This window comes from Canis lupus, chromosome 36 (assembly GCF_011100685.1).
Source record: "Canis lupus familiaris isolate Mischka breed German Shepherd chromosome 36, alternate assembly UU_Cfam_GSD_1.0, whole genome shotgun sequence".
NCBI lineage: Eukaryota > Metazoa > Chordata > Mammalia > Carnivora > Canidae > Canis > Canis lupus.
In genome coordinates this window covers 16,360,514-16,376,118 of record NC_049257.1, presented here as the reverse complement: position 1 = coordinate 16,376,118, position 15,605 = coordinate 16,360,514, and the positions used below count along the sequence as shown (strand labels likewise).

Sequence of the window (15,605 nt, the reverse complement as noted above, 5' to 3'; positions counted from 1 at the left end):
CATAATGCCATCAAGCTTAGTGAGAGAAAAACAGTGGCAATTTTTCAACATGCAGGCTCTCATCCAAGTTGATGAAATCAACCCCACAGGGGAAAACCAGCTAGCTCCTTGCCACCACATTCCCACTGCTGTCCCTGATCTACCTTACTCCATTCCCTTGGTAGACAAAACCCACTAGATATTTAGTTCATTGGATTAGGGCTCTGCCCTGTCCAGAATCATCTTTTTAGAGGTATCTGTGGAACAATTAAGTTGTTAAAAGAAAATCTACTATTGACATCTTGGTGAGGATGGGTTGATTAGATTCTTTCTTTCTTGAAAACCAGTCAAGAGCAGGGCACAGAGGGAAAAAGAATGTGGTTATGGGAATATGGAAAAGGAAGGAATCAATTTTGAAGTACAGAGCAAGGTCCAAGAGGGAAGGTCTGATATAATACCATGATGCACGGTTTTGGCATCAGGGATGAGAATAATGACAAAGAAAGCCTGGAAGAGGGCGAGCGAAAGAACTTGTTGAAAGGACTTGAAAAAAAAGTCATATGCCATAGTGCATTACTACCTCAGTCCCATGGACACAAGGCCTCTGCCCAATGATCTGCATGGTCTCTTAGATCTTACTAAATAACTTTATATATGTTTGTCTACATATGGTAAAGAAGTAAGGAGAAATCTGTGCATGAACTGGGGGAAGAGGGAGAAGAAGCAAACTCCCCGCTGAGCAGGGAGCCTGACTCGGAGCTCAATACCAGGACCCTAGGATCCTGATCTGAGCTGAAGGCAGCCACTTAACCAACTGAGCCACCCAGGCACCCCCCCACTTAGTGTTTTCACTGGTAACTAGATTATCACTAATACATAAATATATGATTTCAATATATATATTAAAATATATATAAAATAAGTGCTCTAGCTTCCACCAATCCTGAGCTAGGAGCAGGGCATGAGTGGGTGACCAGAGCTCTTACCAAATGTCCTTGTCAGGTGTTTGATATGCAGAGAGGTGAAAGAACAAGCAAAGCCAGTGGAAAAGGCAGGAGGAAAGGATCCTGGAGGAAATAAAGACTGCAGAGCAAAGCTCTCAACTCATACCTGGGTCTAGGATAAAAATCTCTAGTAGGTCCGTTTCTCTCATTTGTTTTCTGCAGGTCACCCAGGTCCTTTGAGTTCATTTACATTCCAGCCAGTTTTGGAATTAAAATTTTTAAGGAATAGAATAAAAATGTAGATGCTGTATATATTTTAAGTGATAATTTTTCTTTTTAAAAATACAATGTTGTTTATGTGATGCCAGTGTTTGAAGCTTCTTGGTGCAAGATTCAGTGCTGCTACAAAAACTTTGTGAGCAAGGCACAAGCCACCCTGCCCAGAGACCAAGAACTGGGTGCTGACAGCCGTTCCTGGGAGGCTTTTGGAGGTGTGATGCCTGGGTCCAGAGGTAGGTGGGTTTGGAGGGGGACCGTTCTCTCACTTCTGCCCGGAAGCAGCCCCTTGCGCCCCTGAGCATCGCAGTCTTGGTGAGGTCATGGCTCCCCAAGCATCTATGGGATGGCACGAACTAGCAAGCAGGGACTGGAAATGGAGGGGACACTGAGTGATGAGAGCTTGCAGACTGATTTGGAAGCAACTGGAAAATATCCCTCTGGAAACTCTCAGAAACAGCCGGGCCAGATGGTTATTGCCAAGGCATCAGGAGTCTAGGGGACCCCAGGCCCCTGCTTCACAATGTTTTGTCTCCAGTTTTCTTCTGCAGATTCTTCTCTCCCTGCAAGGAAGTGGAGAGAGACTGGCCTTGGCGCTGATTGATTGCAGATGAATCCCAGTCCTCCTTTTACTGTGGGGCTATCTTAACGCCTCTGAACTTCTGTCTTCAGGTGCGCAAACACAGGCTTCAGTACTCCCTTCCCTTTGGAAGGGGCAGGACCAAGGACTGGAGGCCTGCGGCTGATCCAGGTGATAACCAAACAATTATTCTCCACTCATTCTCCGCCTGGCAAGGGGAGTGTTTTGAAAGTGTGAATTCTAGATCAAATCTCTAGAGATTCTAATTCAATGGATATAAAAGGAGAGCCTAGGAATGTAGGGATTCTTTTTTTTAATATTTTACTTATTTACTCATGAGACAGGCAGAGGAAGAAGCAGTTTCCCTGCAGGGAGCCTGATGTGGGACTTGATCCCAGGACCCCAGGACCATGACCTGAGCCAAAGGCAGAGGCTCAACCACTGAACCACCCAGGTACCCTGGAATGTAGGGATTTTAAATCAGTACTAACCTGAAATATCTGCACAATGGAGTCTGCAACCGTTATTTTTTTTTTTAATTTTTTTTTTTAATTTTTATTTATTTATGATAGTCACAGAGAGAGAGAGAGAGAGGCAGAGACACAGGCAGAGGGAGAAGCAGGCTCCATGCACCGGGAGCCTGATGTGGGATTCGATCCTGGGTCTCCAGGATCGCGCCCTGGGCCAAAGGCAGGCGCCAAACCGCTGCGCCACCCAGGGATCCCTGCAACCGTTATTTACGTCATTGTGTATATGACTAGCTTGCAACTAAAATCCAAATATTCTGCAAATCCACTCTTTTAGGGCACTTTTAAACATCATATAATATGGGCCAATCTTATTTTTCTTTTTTTAAATAATTCCATTGTAGTTAACATGTAGTGCTTTATTAGTTTCAGGTGTACAATATAGTAATTCAACATTTCCATATACTACTCAGTGCTCATCAGGAGAAGTATATTCTTTTTTTTTTTTTTAAGACTTATTTGAGAGAGAGAGAGAGAGAGAGAGAGAGAGTGCAGGGGAGGGACAGAGGAAGAGGGAGAGAGAATCTCCAGCAGGTTCCCCACTGAGTGTGGAGTCCAAAGCTGAGCTCATCCCATGACTGCAAGATCACCACCACCTCAGCTGAAATTTAGAGTCGGCTGCTCAAACAACTGAGACACCCAGGTGCTGATCCCCTGGATATACCCCAAGATAAGTATACTCTTAGTCTCCTTCACCTATTTAGCCCATCCTCCCACCCACTTCCCCTCTGATAACCACCAGTTTGTTCTCTATAGTTAAGAGTCTGTTTTAGATTTGTTTCTTTTTTCCCCTTTGTTCATTTGTTTCTTAAATTCCATATATGAGTGAAACCATAATTGTCTTTCTCTGACTGGCTTATTAAAATGTCTAGATCCGTCTGTGTTGTTGCAAATGGGAAGATTTCATTATTTTTATGGAATAATATCTCATTGTGTATATTTATACCCCATCTCCAAATCTGTTCATCTATTAATGGACACTTGGGCTGCTTCTAATATGGGCCAATCTTAAAATGGTCTGGAATATTTTCCTTTTGAATCACTTCATTAAATTACTAGCAACTGATCCATTAACAAACTAATAACAGAGAAAATACTCTTATTTTGTGTAGGCAAAGCATATAAATCTACTTGGATGTAAAGGGAAAATTGGCATCTGGATTTGCACTTGGCTGCGCTCAAAGTTAATTCACTTATACATACAATTTTAAAAGACTGCAAGAAAAAAATTCTTTTCAATGAGTTCATTTAGAATAAAATTTGCAAAGCCACTTGGGTGTTCTTCCAATTTTCCTAGAAACCCTGGTCTTCAGACTAGGTAAAAATAATATCTGGAAATGTAGATGAATGATGAGTGAAAAAAAGGGGCCCAACTTTAACTGTAAAAAGAGAACTGGAGCCTAAAACAAGCCTCACTTTTAAAAAATTAAGTCCAATAAAATTATGTAAAGCATTACAAAATTGTGTAAAGCACAAATGCATTTGGCAAGAATAAATATCTACCTAAAACCTATGTAGAATTCTGGGAGTTACAGTTGTTTTGGTAATGTCCCACCTCACCAACTCACCCTGAAGGCAGAAAATGTCTGTTCCATTAGCAAAAGCCTGGGATACTTTTGAACAGTCAGCAAATAATTGCTGTAGTTATCATAAAGTTGGTAACATGCCCTCATTCATGGTAGCCACCATTCATTTCCTGTGGTTCTGGGCACACTACAGTGTGGTCTCATCTCCCCACACAGCAGCAGGCATGAATAGAAGGGAAAGATGTGTGGGCCTGGGACAAGGACACAATGCAAATGCAGCAGCTGGGCTGCTCAGAGGTTCTCAGGCACTGTCATCTACAATCCAGGAGAGGATATCTACAATCTGCAGTCTAGAGGCTCAAATCCTACAATCCAGGTGAGTGTGAAGACCTTATGGATTCTGGTGCAAAAGGCCACTACGGGAAAACACCGTTCAACAAACTCACCAATAGAACTACCAGGAGCCAGAGAACACTTGGCCAGTGCACTACTTTCTGTTTCCACCCTCAGCAGTTTTTTCTAGCACCGGTGTAGACACCTCATTGTGTTTTGGATGAGAGAAGAGGCTTCTCAATGGAGTCTCCTGTTCCTTCTGGTAAGTCTAACAGTGCCCACTTTTGATTCCAGATAGTTTTGTCTAAGTTGAGCTATCCAGGGATGCCTGAGTGGCTCAGTGGTTGAGCATCTGCCTTTGGCTCAGGGTCTCATCCCCTGTCCAGGGATCAAGTCCCACATCTGGCTCCCTGCCAGGAGCCTGCTTCTCCCTCTGCCTGTGTCTCTGCCTGTCTCTGTGCCTCTCTTGAATAAATAAATTTTAAAAACCTTTAAGTTGACCTATCCATCCAATCTGTGATTTGTATTGAGTTGTTGACCGCTTATAATCACTTCCATTATCTGCTTTGTACAATAAATAACCACCATCTCTTCTTTTTCTTTTTCAAAGATGTGGTTACACTTAAGAGTGCAAATATCATCAAAGCAATATTTTAAAAAATAACATTAAGCTGGTATGAAAAAAAGAGGCTGATGCTAAATGAAATAAGTCAGCCAGAGAAAGACAAATACGACATGATTTAACTTATATGCAGAATCAGAAAAAACAAATGAACAAACAAACAACAAAAACAGAAACACTCATTAAACAGAGAACAAACCTAGTGGTTGCCTGAGGGGAGGTGATGGATGGGTGGGCGAAATATGTGAAAGAGAGGAAAAGGTACAAACTTTTAGTTATAAAATAAGTAAGTCATGGGGATGAAAGTATATCACAGGGAATATAGTCAATAATATTTAGTAACTTTGTATGGTGACAGGTGGTACCTAGACTTATCATTGTGAGCATTTTATAAGGTACATAATTGTCAAATCAGTATGTTGTGCACCTGAAACTAATATAATATTATATGTCAACTATGATAAATACATAAATAAATAACCAAAAAAAGAAAAAGAAACAGAAACCACTATTTAACTCCAAAAAAAAAATAAAGCTAATGCAAGTCTTGGCTGAGTTTAAAAGTCAGAATTTAATCAATGTCATTTAAAAGTCAGAATTTATCAATGTCATTGATAAAGACCCACCCTCCCTTCTGCGCATTTCTCCCCACGACCTCACAGAGGTTGTTATAAAAACACCTCTCAGATTGCCGAGGTTGGTTACAGTGCCCTCATGTGTCTCTGCCTTGCAATGTCGTTTTAGGCCTTTCAAAGAACGTACTATTTACTCTCACAGTATCATATAATTAGTAATGGCATTTTTAAGCAGTAGAAGCAAGTCCAAATTTTTCAAAATACACACATACAAGATTGGACAAGCTTTGAAGAGCCATAAATGGCTCAGATTGGTCACCCCTGGGTTCATGGAGTGAAATTTTAAATTTAATGACAAAAAGTCAACAAAGACTTGACACCAAAGAAATAAATATATCTAAGGGGCAGTTGATGAAAATATTACGTTCTCCTCAAAAATCAATGTAAAGCCACCTTAAACCTTGAATTTTTATGCTTTTGAAACCAAGTTGCTTTTATCTTCTCTGTTCAGATTTTGAAGAACTGTAATTGTACATTTTGTGAGAAAAATGCATGTTTGACAGTAGCTAACTCTTCCATTCCCTAGCAAAAAGTCAGAACTATTTATTTCAGAAAGGTTAATTTCAAGTCAAGCTTCACTTTATGTTTTAAAATAGGCCCTTAAGAGAGAATATTTAAGCATAGCCTCAGTGTAATTGGTTTAGCACCCTGGAAACTTATGTTAAAAATAAGGACATTTATAACAAAGAGGAACTGCCATGGCAGAGAAATTATTGTGTTCCCTGCTCTCTTTGGATTTTTAATTCATTGTTTTACAAGCCTAGCTCAACTTAATTGCTTCTAATTTTTTTTTCTTTTCTCCCCATAAGCATATAGAGTAGTCTCAGCCCAGGAAACTGCTATCATTTGCTGAAGCTGGCAAATAGGTCATCCTAGCCAGTAACAGCAACCAAGAACAGATATCAAAAGATGCAATTTCAAAAACATAGCTTTTAAAAGAACATATGTAACATTTTTCTCCTTGATTCGAGAGCCAGTAACGGTTAGAAACAACATTCAAATTGAGATTCTCTGTGGATATCATACTGATTCTTCATCCCACAATTTTTGGAGGAGAGAGTTAAGTCCCAGGTCATTTGAACGAGACCAACCTTGGGGAAAACCTTGGGCCTTATCTCAGACCTTACTTTTTAAGAGTCAAATTCTGAAAGATTATTACTGTCTTTCTAGGAACTCTGCCTTCGAGCTCTTGGTTTCAGTCTTTATTTCATTCCCTATGTCACTCTCCATTTGACATGGGATGGACAAAGATCAAAGTCATACATGGGTAAGACCTTCTGAGTCCTTTGCAGTCTGGAGAAAGGTTTAACCTGTGATCCGAGGAACAGAAACAAGAAGTCCACATGCAGAAGAATGAAACTAGACCACTCTCTTTCACCATACACAAAGATAAACTCAAAATGGATGAAAGATCTAAATATGAGACAAGATTCCATCAAAATCCTAGAGAAGAACACAGGCAACACCCTTTTTGAACTCGGCCACAGTAACTTCTTGCAAGATACATCCACGAAGGCAAAAGAAACAAAAGCAAAAATGAACTATTGGGACTTCATCAAGATAAGAAGCTTTTGCACAGCAAAGGATACAGTCAACAAAACTCAAAGACAACCTACAGAATGGGAGAAGATATTTGCAAATGACATATCAGACAAAGGGCTAGTTTCCAAGATCTATAAAGAACTTATTAAACTCAACACCAAAGAAACAAACATCCAATCATGAAATGGGCAAAAGACATGAACAGAAATCTCACAGAGGAAGACATAGACATGGCCAACATGCATATGAGAAAATGCTCTGTATCACTTGCCATCAGGGAAATACAAATCAAAACCACAATGAGATACCACCTCACACCAGTGAGAATGGGGCAAATTAACAAGGCAGGAAACAACAAATGTTGGAGAGGATGCGGAGGAAAGGGAACCCTCTTACACTGTTGGTGGGAATGTGAACTGGTGCAGCCACTCTGGAAAACTGTGTGGAGGTTCCTCAAACAGTTAAAAATAGACCTGCCCTAGGACCCAGCAATTGCACTGTTGGGGATTTACCCCAAAGATACAGATGCAATGAAACGTCGGGACACCTGCACCCTGATGTTTATAGCAGCAATGGCCACAATAGCCAAACTGTGGAAGGAGCCTCGGTGTCCATCAAAAGATGAGTGGATAAAGAAGATGTGGTTTATGTATATAATGGAATATTACTCAGCTATTAGAAATGACAAATACCCACCATTTGCTTCAACGTGGATGGAACTGGAGGGTATTATGCTGAGTGAAGTAAGTCAGTCGGAGAAGGACAAACATTATATGTTCTCATTCATGTGGGGAATATAAATAATAGTGAAAGGGAATATAAGGGAAGGGAGAAGAAATGTGTGGGAAATATCAGAAAGGGAGACAGAACGTAAAGACTGCTAACTCTGGGAAACGAACTAGGGGTGGTGGAAGGGGAGGAGGGCAGGGGGTGGGAGTGAATGGGTGACGGGCACTGGGGGTTATTCTGTATGTTGGTAAATTGAACACCAATAAAAAAATAAAATAAAATAAAATAAAATAAAATAAAATAAAATAAAATAAATTAATTAAAAAAAAAAGAAACAAGAAGTGAAGACAAAGAGCGGTTTCATGAAGCTTAGCAAGAGGTAATGAAAGCCATAGTCCAATAAAAGACTGAGGGAACACAGTCAGATGTCAAGCAACAAATACATGTTTCCAACTCCAGTGAGAAGCTTACAAAAGTCTGCTCAAGGGCATCAGACCTGTGAGAACTGTGGAATTTCTCCTCTTGGCATAAAAGACTCCACCTAAATCCCAGCATCAAGCAACTTGACCAAACTCTGCTGTGGCTTCTAGAGCCAAAGGCCTAACCAAATAAAAAGACAATTCAGATTCCAAAAATAAACAAACCCCAAACCAAAATAAGCAAAGGAACTCCATAATGTTTAATGTAAATGTTAAAGGAGCTAACAGGAAAATGAATCTCAAGGCTTTTATTTTTGAAGGTCAAAGAAAAGGCTGGTAAATGTACAATGAGACATGAGGAAGAGGGATACATAACTTTTTGGGAAAACCATTGAAATTCCTCCTGTATTACAGTTATTGACTATATTCAAATGGTCATGGTTTGACTGAAATAAAAGCCTATTTGTTATCATGGTGTTAAGAAAATTCACTTTTAATAATAATGAGATTTAGGGTTTGGATACAAAACAAAACAAAAAACATTCAAAAGATTTTAAATTTTGTGTTTAACATATTTTCCAGGTGTTAAATTTATAAGGAAATTTGCCTCAACACCCCAAATCAGAAGTTAATGTGAAGATATAAGAACTGATGGAATGATCTGGAATTTGATCCAAAGCGATGAATTTATTTGATGTGGGAGTTGGAGGTAAAGAATGTCGTGTTTGAACACCATATGGTTTAGAAGACTGCACCTAGGTATGTATGTGAGTCTGCTCCCAATCTAGAAATAGATATTCATGTGAATATCGTGGAGCTTGGCTCTCAGATGTCCCAGAAGCTAAGGTCTGCTGCTTGAACAAAGACTATAGAACCTGTGTTCAGAAATGTGAGCACTTTGGAAAATTAAGAGAAAGGGAAAAGAAGAGCAAATATCAACTCAGCCGTTCAAATGGCTTTTCAGGGATGAAACTAAATGTTTACATCTGGGTGTAAATAAGCAAATATGCTGAAATCGACCATCTATATTGTTGAGGTTTTAGTCCTGAGAGAGAAATTTAATAAATTATAAGAAAGGGAATTTTAATATTGGAAATACATTATCCAGGAATTTGTTAGTGTTAAAATACCTGTTTTATTTCTAATGGTACTATGGAGGTTTACATCTCGGTTTCTTATTCTGAAAAAAATGGGACTGGTTGGGAAAGAAGGATGGAAGTAATTTGAAAACACAGAATTCACTTGACGGGATGAGCACTGGGTATTATACTGTATGTTGGCAAATTGAACTCCAATAAAAAATATACGGAAAACAAAAACAAAAACAAAACAAACAAAAAAGAAAATATAGAATTCTTTAATCTGGCTATTTCCATGCTCAAGCTATCCCCAAAAAGCAGTATAGATCTACAATTAGACCCCAGTCAATCAGAGAAAGACAAATACCCTTTGATTTCACTCATATGTGGAATTTAAAAACCAAAACAAAGAAAGAAAGAAAAAGAGAGACAAACCAAAAACCAGACTCATAAATATAGAGAACTAGTGGTTGCCAGAGGGGAGGCAGGTGGGAGAATGGGTGAAATAGGTGAAGGAGATTAAAGATACATTTATCATGATGAGCACAAGTACTGTATGCAATTGCTGACTCACTATATTGTACGCCTGAAAGTAATATAACACTGTATGTTAATTATACTGGAATTTAAAAAGGAAAAATTAAAACAAAATTAAATTTTAAAAGATTTGAGCTATCACTTCTAAGTTTTCCCTTATTTTCAACATTTGAATTTACAAATAAAAACACAGTAAATTTGAATTTCAGTTAAATGACAAGTAATTTTTCAGTGTAAGTTGTAACAAATATTGTATGGGATATAGTTACACTAAAAAGTGCTCATTGTTTATCTGAAATTCAAATTTAACTAGGCATCCTGCATTTTACCTGGCCCTCCTAATCCTAGACCTTAAGTTTAATTAATTTATTTGCTCATTAATTCGTCTATCCATCCATCAATTTATTTAAATAGATATTAATTGGGCACCTGCTATGTGACCAGCCACTCTGCTAGGTGCAGGGGACACAGTGATGGGCAAAGATTCCTGCTGTCATGGGACTTGCAATCTCTCCAGCTGGAAAGAGTGACAATAAACATGTAATCACCAAGGCAGATATACAACTGCCAGGTGAATTAAGAATGCTGAAAGAAAGGAGTGTGCTACAAAGAACTAGAGGTCAGTGAAGGCTTTCTTCTCTAAGTCGTGCTTGAAATGAAAGCTGGAGTCTGGGTTGGATTTAACTAAGTAGGGAAAAAGGATTTGAGATGGAGGAACCAGCCAAATACTTTTGTCTATGTTGAGATTAGTGACTGTTGAGTTGAACTGAAAGATTGGTTGGCATCCTCTTTGGCAGAGTTGAAGAAAAACATGAGTAATGGCTCCCTGTCACCTCCTCAGTCATTCTGACCCCTCTTACAGTCCCAGTCTTGCTTTGTGACCCTAATGGCACACTTCCCATGAGTGGTAGTACCACTGTTACCATAGGTGAATGCTTCCTCAGATGTCAATGTAAGGAGGTATGGGCATCAGAACATACAACTTACGATGCTGGTCCTGAAAAGACGTTACTGGTTCTAGTTCACGTCAGTCATCCAAGATGAAACCATGAATAACACATGGGAAGTGTTTTTTAAGTCAGGAGACCTGGATTCTGATGTTTTTTCTGCTTGTAGTTACATTAGGTGAGTGTGAGCATGACTAGATTGGATTTCCTCAGCTAACCAACAGGATTCACACCACGATTTCAGCTCACCTCACTGGATTGTGAGGATTAAAATAACATAGAACCTAATATTTGAAAAATGAGTTTTTACCATTCCTATATTATTGATCATACCAAAATATTTATTACCATTGTTTTTGGTGGAATAACTTCTATACACTATTCAACGAAATATGTCCCCTAAAGTGACACTAGGTATATGGAAACTTGAACACACAAATGTGGCATGAATAAGTGCCTTTCCAGCTTTTTCATCTGTTTAATAGAATAATCATATTCTAGTGTTGGCTAGTGTTCCACTGATGTGAAGTTTGAGGGGGTTAATGTGCTTAGAGTTCCTGGAAAGTTGGTTGCTCCCTAAACATAAATATAAACTTCAGTTATTTCTACTATCATTATAGCTGATATTTCTTTTTTAACACATTAACATCCCTCCACTGAACAAACTGCTCAGTTGTTTGGAGGACTCATGTCGTCACTCCTCTCTTCTCGATGTGTCTCGTTGCTGTTGAACTAAACAATTCTTTAGCTCCCAGGGTGCTTATTTAATAAATGATGCTGTGCAGTTCCCAAAGAAAGACTTTCAATTTTCCTCTTGTGTGACGGCTGTGATCAAGCTCCAACACCCTGTGGTCTTGTTCAATGAGACTGTATATTGGGAACTCACTCACTACCTTGTTTGTTGTATTTAATCTGTTAAGTTCTATTAACTGTAGAAGTACCTGATGCTTTTCTTCTTCTCTTGACAATTTTCTCCTCTACTTGCCCCCAAACTTGGGGAAAAAAGGTTAATTGCTATATATATTTTGGTTAATTTTCTCTGACTTTTGTAAAATGCTATGAAGGTTATTGGTATATCATGTATCTCTTAAAAAGCACACATGCACACACACATACCTGAACATTCACATGAAATACATTCTGGCTAGAACTTGAGTGGAAATAACAGTTGATAGACCAAAATGGTAGAGTCATGGAGTTGTCGGAGATATTGAGATCAAGTTCAACTTCTTCATTTCACAAGTGAAGAAACAGGTTCAGAGAGTTTACATCATGTAGCCAAGGTCACATGACAAGGGCAACACAAAAATATAGACCCCCTGAGGATCAAATCCAACCCACCACTACCTGTTGGACTAAAATCAAGTTTTATTCCAACACAGCCACAGCCACTTGTTTTATTGCCTATGGCTGTATTTGTGCTACACTGTCAGAGTTAATAGGTTGTTTTTGTTTTGTTTAAAATTTTATTTACTTTTTTTTGGTGCAAAAAAGTGGTTTTATTAAAGCAAGGGGACAGGACCCATTATTTACTTATTTTTTAACTGAGGTATAATTGATGTACAACATATTAATTTCAGGTGTAAAACATAATGATTCAATATTTGTATATATTGCAAAATGATCAGAGAAGTTTCAACAGAGGCTACATGGCTTATAGAATCTAAAATATTTACTAGTTCTTCAGAGTCCTTTGCCTACAGCCAGCAGAAGGGAAGCAGGCATGAAGTGTTTATGAAATGGGTGCTGGGGAGGTAGGGAGGGCAGCCAGGCCTAGAGTGGTGCACATCATTTCTATTCACATACCATTGGCAGGCATTAGTAATATGGCCACACTTAGATGCAAGGAGGGTTGGGAGACATAGTCCTGAGCAGCCAATTCCCAGTGAAAATTCTACTCTAAGGATGTGGGATCATGATTTTGCTAGCTAGCTAGCTAGCTATGCCATATGTAGTCAGGACCTGTTTGCCTTTTGTAGTGTAGTAGACACATTTGGCAGTGTCTGCTCAGTAAATGGCCCCCATTTCTGAGAACTGTAGCTTCCCAGAAGGTGGGCCTCTTTGGCCATGTCTTTACTAACACCACCACTTGTCATAGATCATTATTGAATTAAAGGATGACATTCCCTCCAAAGATCTTTCCAGAAATTTTGAATCTTTTTTTTGTTTGTTTGTTTTTTATGATAGTCACACAGAGAGAGAGAGAGAGAGGCAGAGACACAGGCAGAGGGAGAAGCAGGCTCCATGCACCGGGAGCCCGACGTGGGATTCGATCCCGGGTCTCCAGGATCACGCCCTGGGCCAAAGGCAGGCGCCAAACCGCTGTGCCACCCAGGGATCCCAGAAATTTTGATCACATACTAAGAGATGATAGCCTTTCTCTGTTTAAGTGTTCTTCATTTTCTAAACTTTTTTTTTCACTTGCTAAACTTTTAAACTAAAATAATATATACAGACTTTCACTAGAGGCCACTTTTTGTTTTAAATCCATCCCAAATGTTACATATTGCTGGGCCTTTACAATAATACACATAGCTTATTAGACTAGGATAGGAGTATAGCACCATAAAAATAAAAAATAAAATAAAAATTGCCTGTAATTAGTAATACAAATTTCACAAAGTGGAAAGGCAAAAGATGACTATCTTTTAGTATCCTTCAACACAATGTAAAGTGCAAGCATAATAATAGTATAAGCATTCTAATTGGGAAAATATATGAACAATGGCTGTGGGGCAACCACACAGACAAACAGAGAAAGCCACTCTGCAGAATAAGTGAAGGATGAAGCAGAGGCATGAAGAGTAGAGATGAGAGATCATGAAGAACACAGCTTCTTTAGCTCCTAATGGTTTTTGGGTTCCTGGTTTTCATTCTGCATGAGGCCCATCTGTACTTCCTAACTTTGAGACTTTTAAGATACCCTTTATAGTAGACATCTATGCTTTTGTCTACCCTGCACCCCTTCCCCTGTTTGGGGACCAACTGCCTCCATCCCACACCAGTTCCAACATGGTCATAATCACATGACCTTGCTTTTTTATCCACAGTGACTGAGATGTACATAACCCAAGTCAGGACAATTAGAGTCTTCTTCTGGGATGTTTTGGAAGAAAAAAAATGGAAGAATGGAAATGGAGGAAAGAAGCTCTTTTCTCCAAAGAAGGGGAATCACAAACTAATGTCCTGGTGAAATTCAACCTCCTGCCTGTTTTTGTTCTGTTTTTTGAAATAATTATAGACCCACAGTAAGTTACAAAAACAGTAAGGAGATCCCAATACCCATCACCCAGGTTTACCCAATGACATCTTATGTAATTATTGTACATTATCAATACTATGAAATTGACATTGGCACAATGCTATTAACTAGACTGCAGACCTTACGCAGATTTCACCAACTGTTCACTTTCTTTTTATGTCTTGTGTATAGTTCTATGGCATTTTATCATATGTACAAATCCTATAACCACTGTCATGATCAAGATACAGAACTGTCCCATCACCACAGAGGAACTCCCTTTTGCTACCCCTTCTCAATAACATATTCCCTACTTCCTTCCCCAAACCTGGCAACCACTAATCTCCATCTATATAATTTTGTCATTTCAAGAATGTTATATAAATGGGATCAAACAGCACATAACCTTTTGAAATTGGACTTTTTCACTTAGCATAATACCTGGAGAGCCATCCAAGTTGTTGTGTGTATCTATAGTCTATTCTTTTTTACAGCGGAGTAGTATTCCATCATACGGATAGATCACACATTGTTTAACCACTTAACCTTTTGAAGGACATTTAGGTTGCTTCCAGTTTTTGGCTATAACAAATAAACATTCATATATAATTCTTGTGTAAAAAGTTTTCATTTTATAGGATAAATGCTCAGGAGTACAACTACTAGATCACATGTCAAGTATACATTAAACTTTTTAAGAAATTGCCAGACTGGGACCCAGTCTGGGTGGCTCAGGAGTTGAGCGTCTGCCTTCAGCTCAGGGCATGATCCCAGTCCGGGGATTGAGTCCCACATCGAGCTCCTTGTGAGGAGCCTGCTTCTCCCTCTGCCTGTGTCTCTGCCTCTCTGTGTCTCATGAATAAATAAATAAAATCTTAAAAAAAAAAAAAAAAAAAAAGAAATTGCCAGCTGATTGCCAGAGCAGCTGTACCATTTTACATTCTCACCAGCAATATAGGAGAGATCTAGCTTCTTTGCATCCTTGCAAGTAATCAGTATTGGCAATGTTTCTTTTTAAGATTTTATTTAATTTATTTATTTATTTATTTATTCTTAAGCTTTTTTTTCTTTAATATTTACTTGACACAGAGAGAGACAGCACAAGCAGGGGGAGCAGCAGGAGAAGCAGACTCCCCTCTAAGCAGGGAGCCCCCTGCAGGGCTGGATCTCAGGACTCTGGGATCATGACCTAAGCCAAAGGCAGCTGCTTGTCGGAGCCACCCAGGCACCCTAGTACTGTCAATATTTTTATTTTAATCATTCTAATAGATTTGTAATAATATCTTATTATTTTAATTTGTATTTCCCTATGGTTAGTGATTTTGAACATTTTTCATGTGCTTAGTTACCGCTTATACATCTTCTTTGGGAAAGTGTCTATTCAGGTCTTCTACCCATTTTCTAACTGGATCATATGCTTTCTTACTGTTGAGTTTAGAGAACTTTTTATGTATTTTAGCTATGGGTTCTTTGTAAGATACATGCTTTGTAAATAGTTTATTCAATTTTATCTGCTGTTTTGTAAATAAAATTTTATTGGAACATAAACTTGTTTATTTACATATTGTCTATGGCCACTTCCGTGCTACAGTCACAGAACTGAGTAAGGTGCAACAGAGCCCATGGGAGAGGCACCAGAGACCACTAGAAGCCCGCCACGTCTACAATATTTACTACCTGGATCTTTAC

General features: G+C 38.9%; 1 long non-coding RNA gene across 3 annotated transcripts; it reads left to right on the top strand.

Annotated features, from left to right (window-relative positions):
- The first annotated feature begins 410 nt into the window (after window positions 1-410).
- LOC111094279 lies at window positions 411-14,701 on the top strand. 3 transcript variants are annotated; one of them, XR_005384493.1, is made up of 4 exons: window positions 411-1,435; window positions 1,872-1,950; window positions 8,695-8,871; window positions 13,726-14,701. It is a non-coding gene; the product is annotated as an uncharacterized LOC111094279 (long non-coding RNA). The 3 variants fall into 3 exon arrangements; XR_005384492.1 differs by having other exon boundaries at window positions 1,738-1,950; XR_005384494.1 differs by having other exon boundaries at window positions 1,738-1,950; window positions 12,863-14,701.
- The last annotated feature ends 904 nt before the right edge of the window (window positions 14,702-15,605 follow it).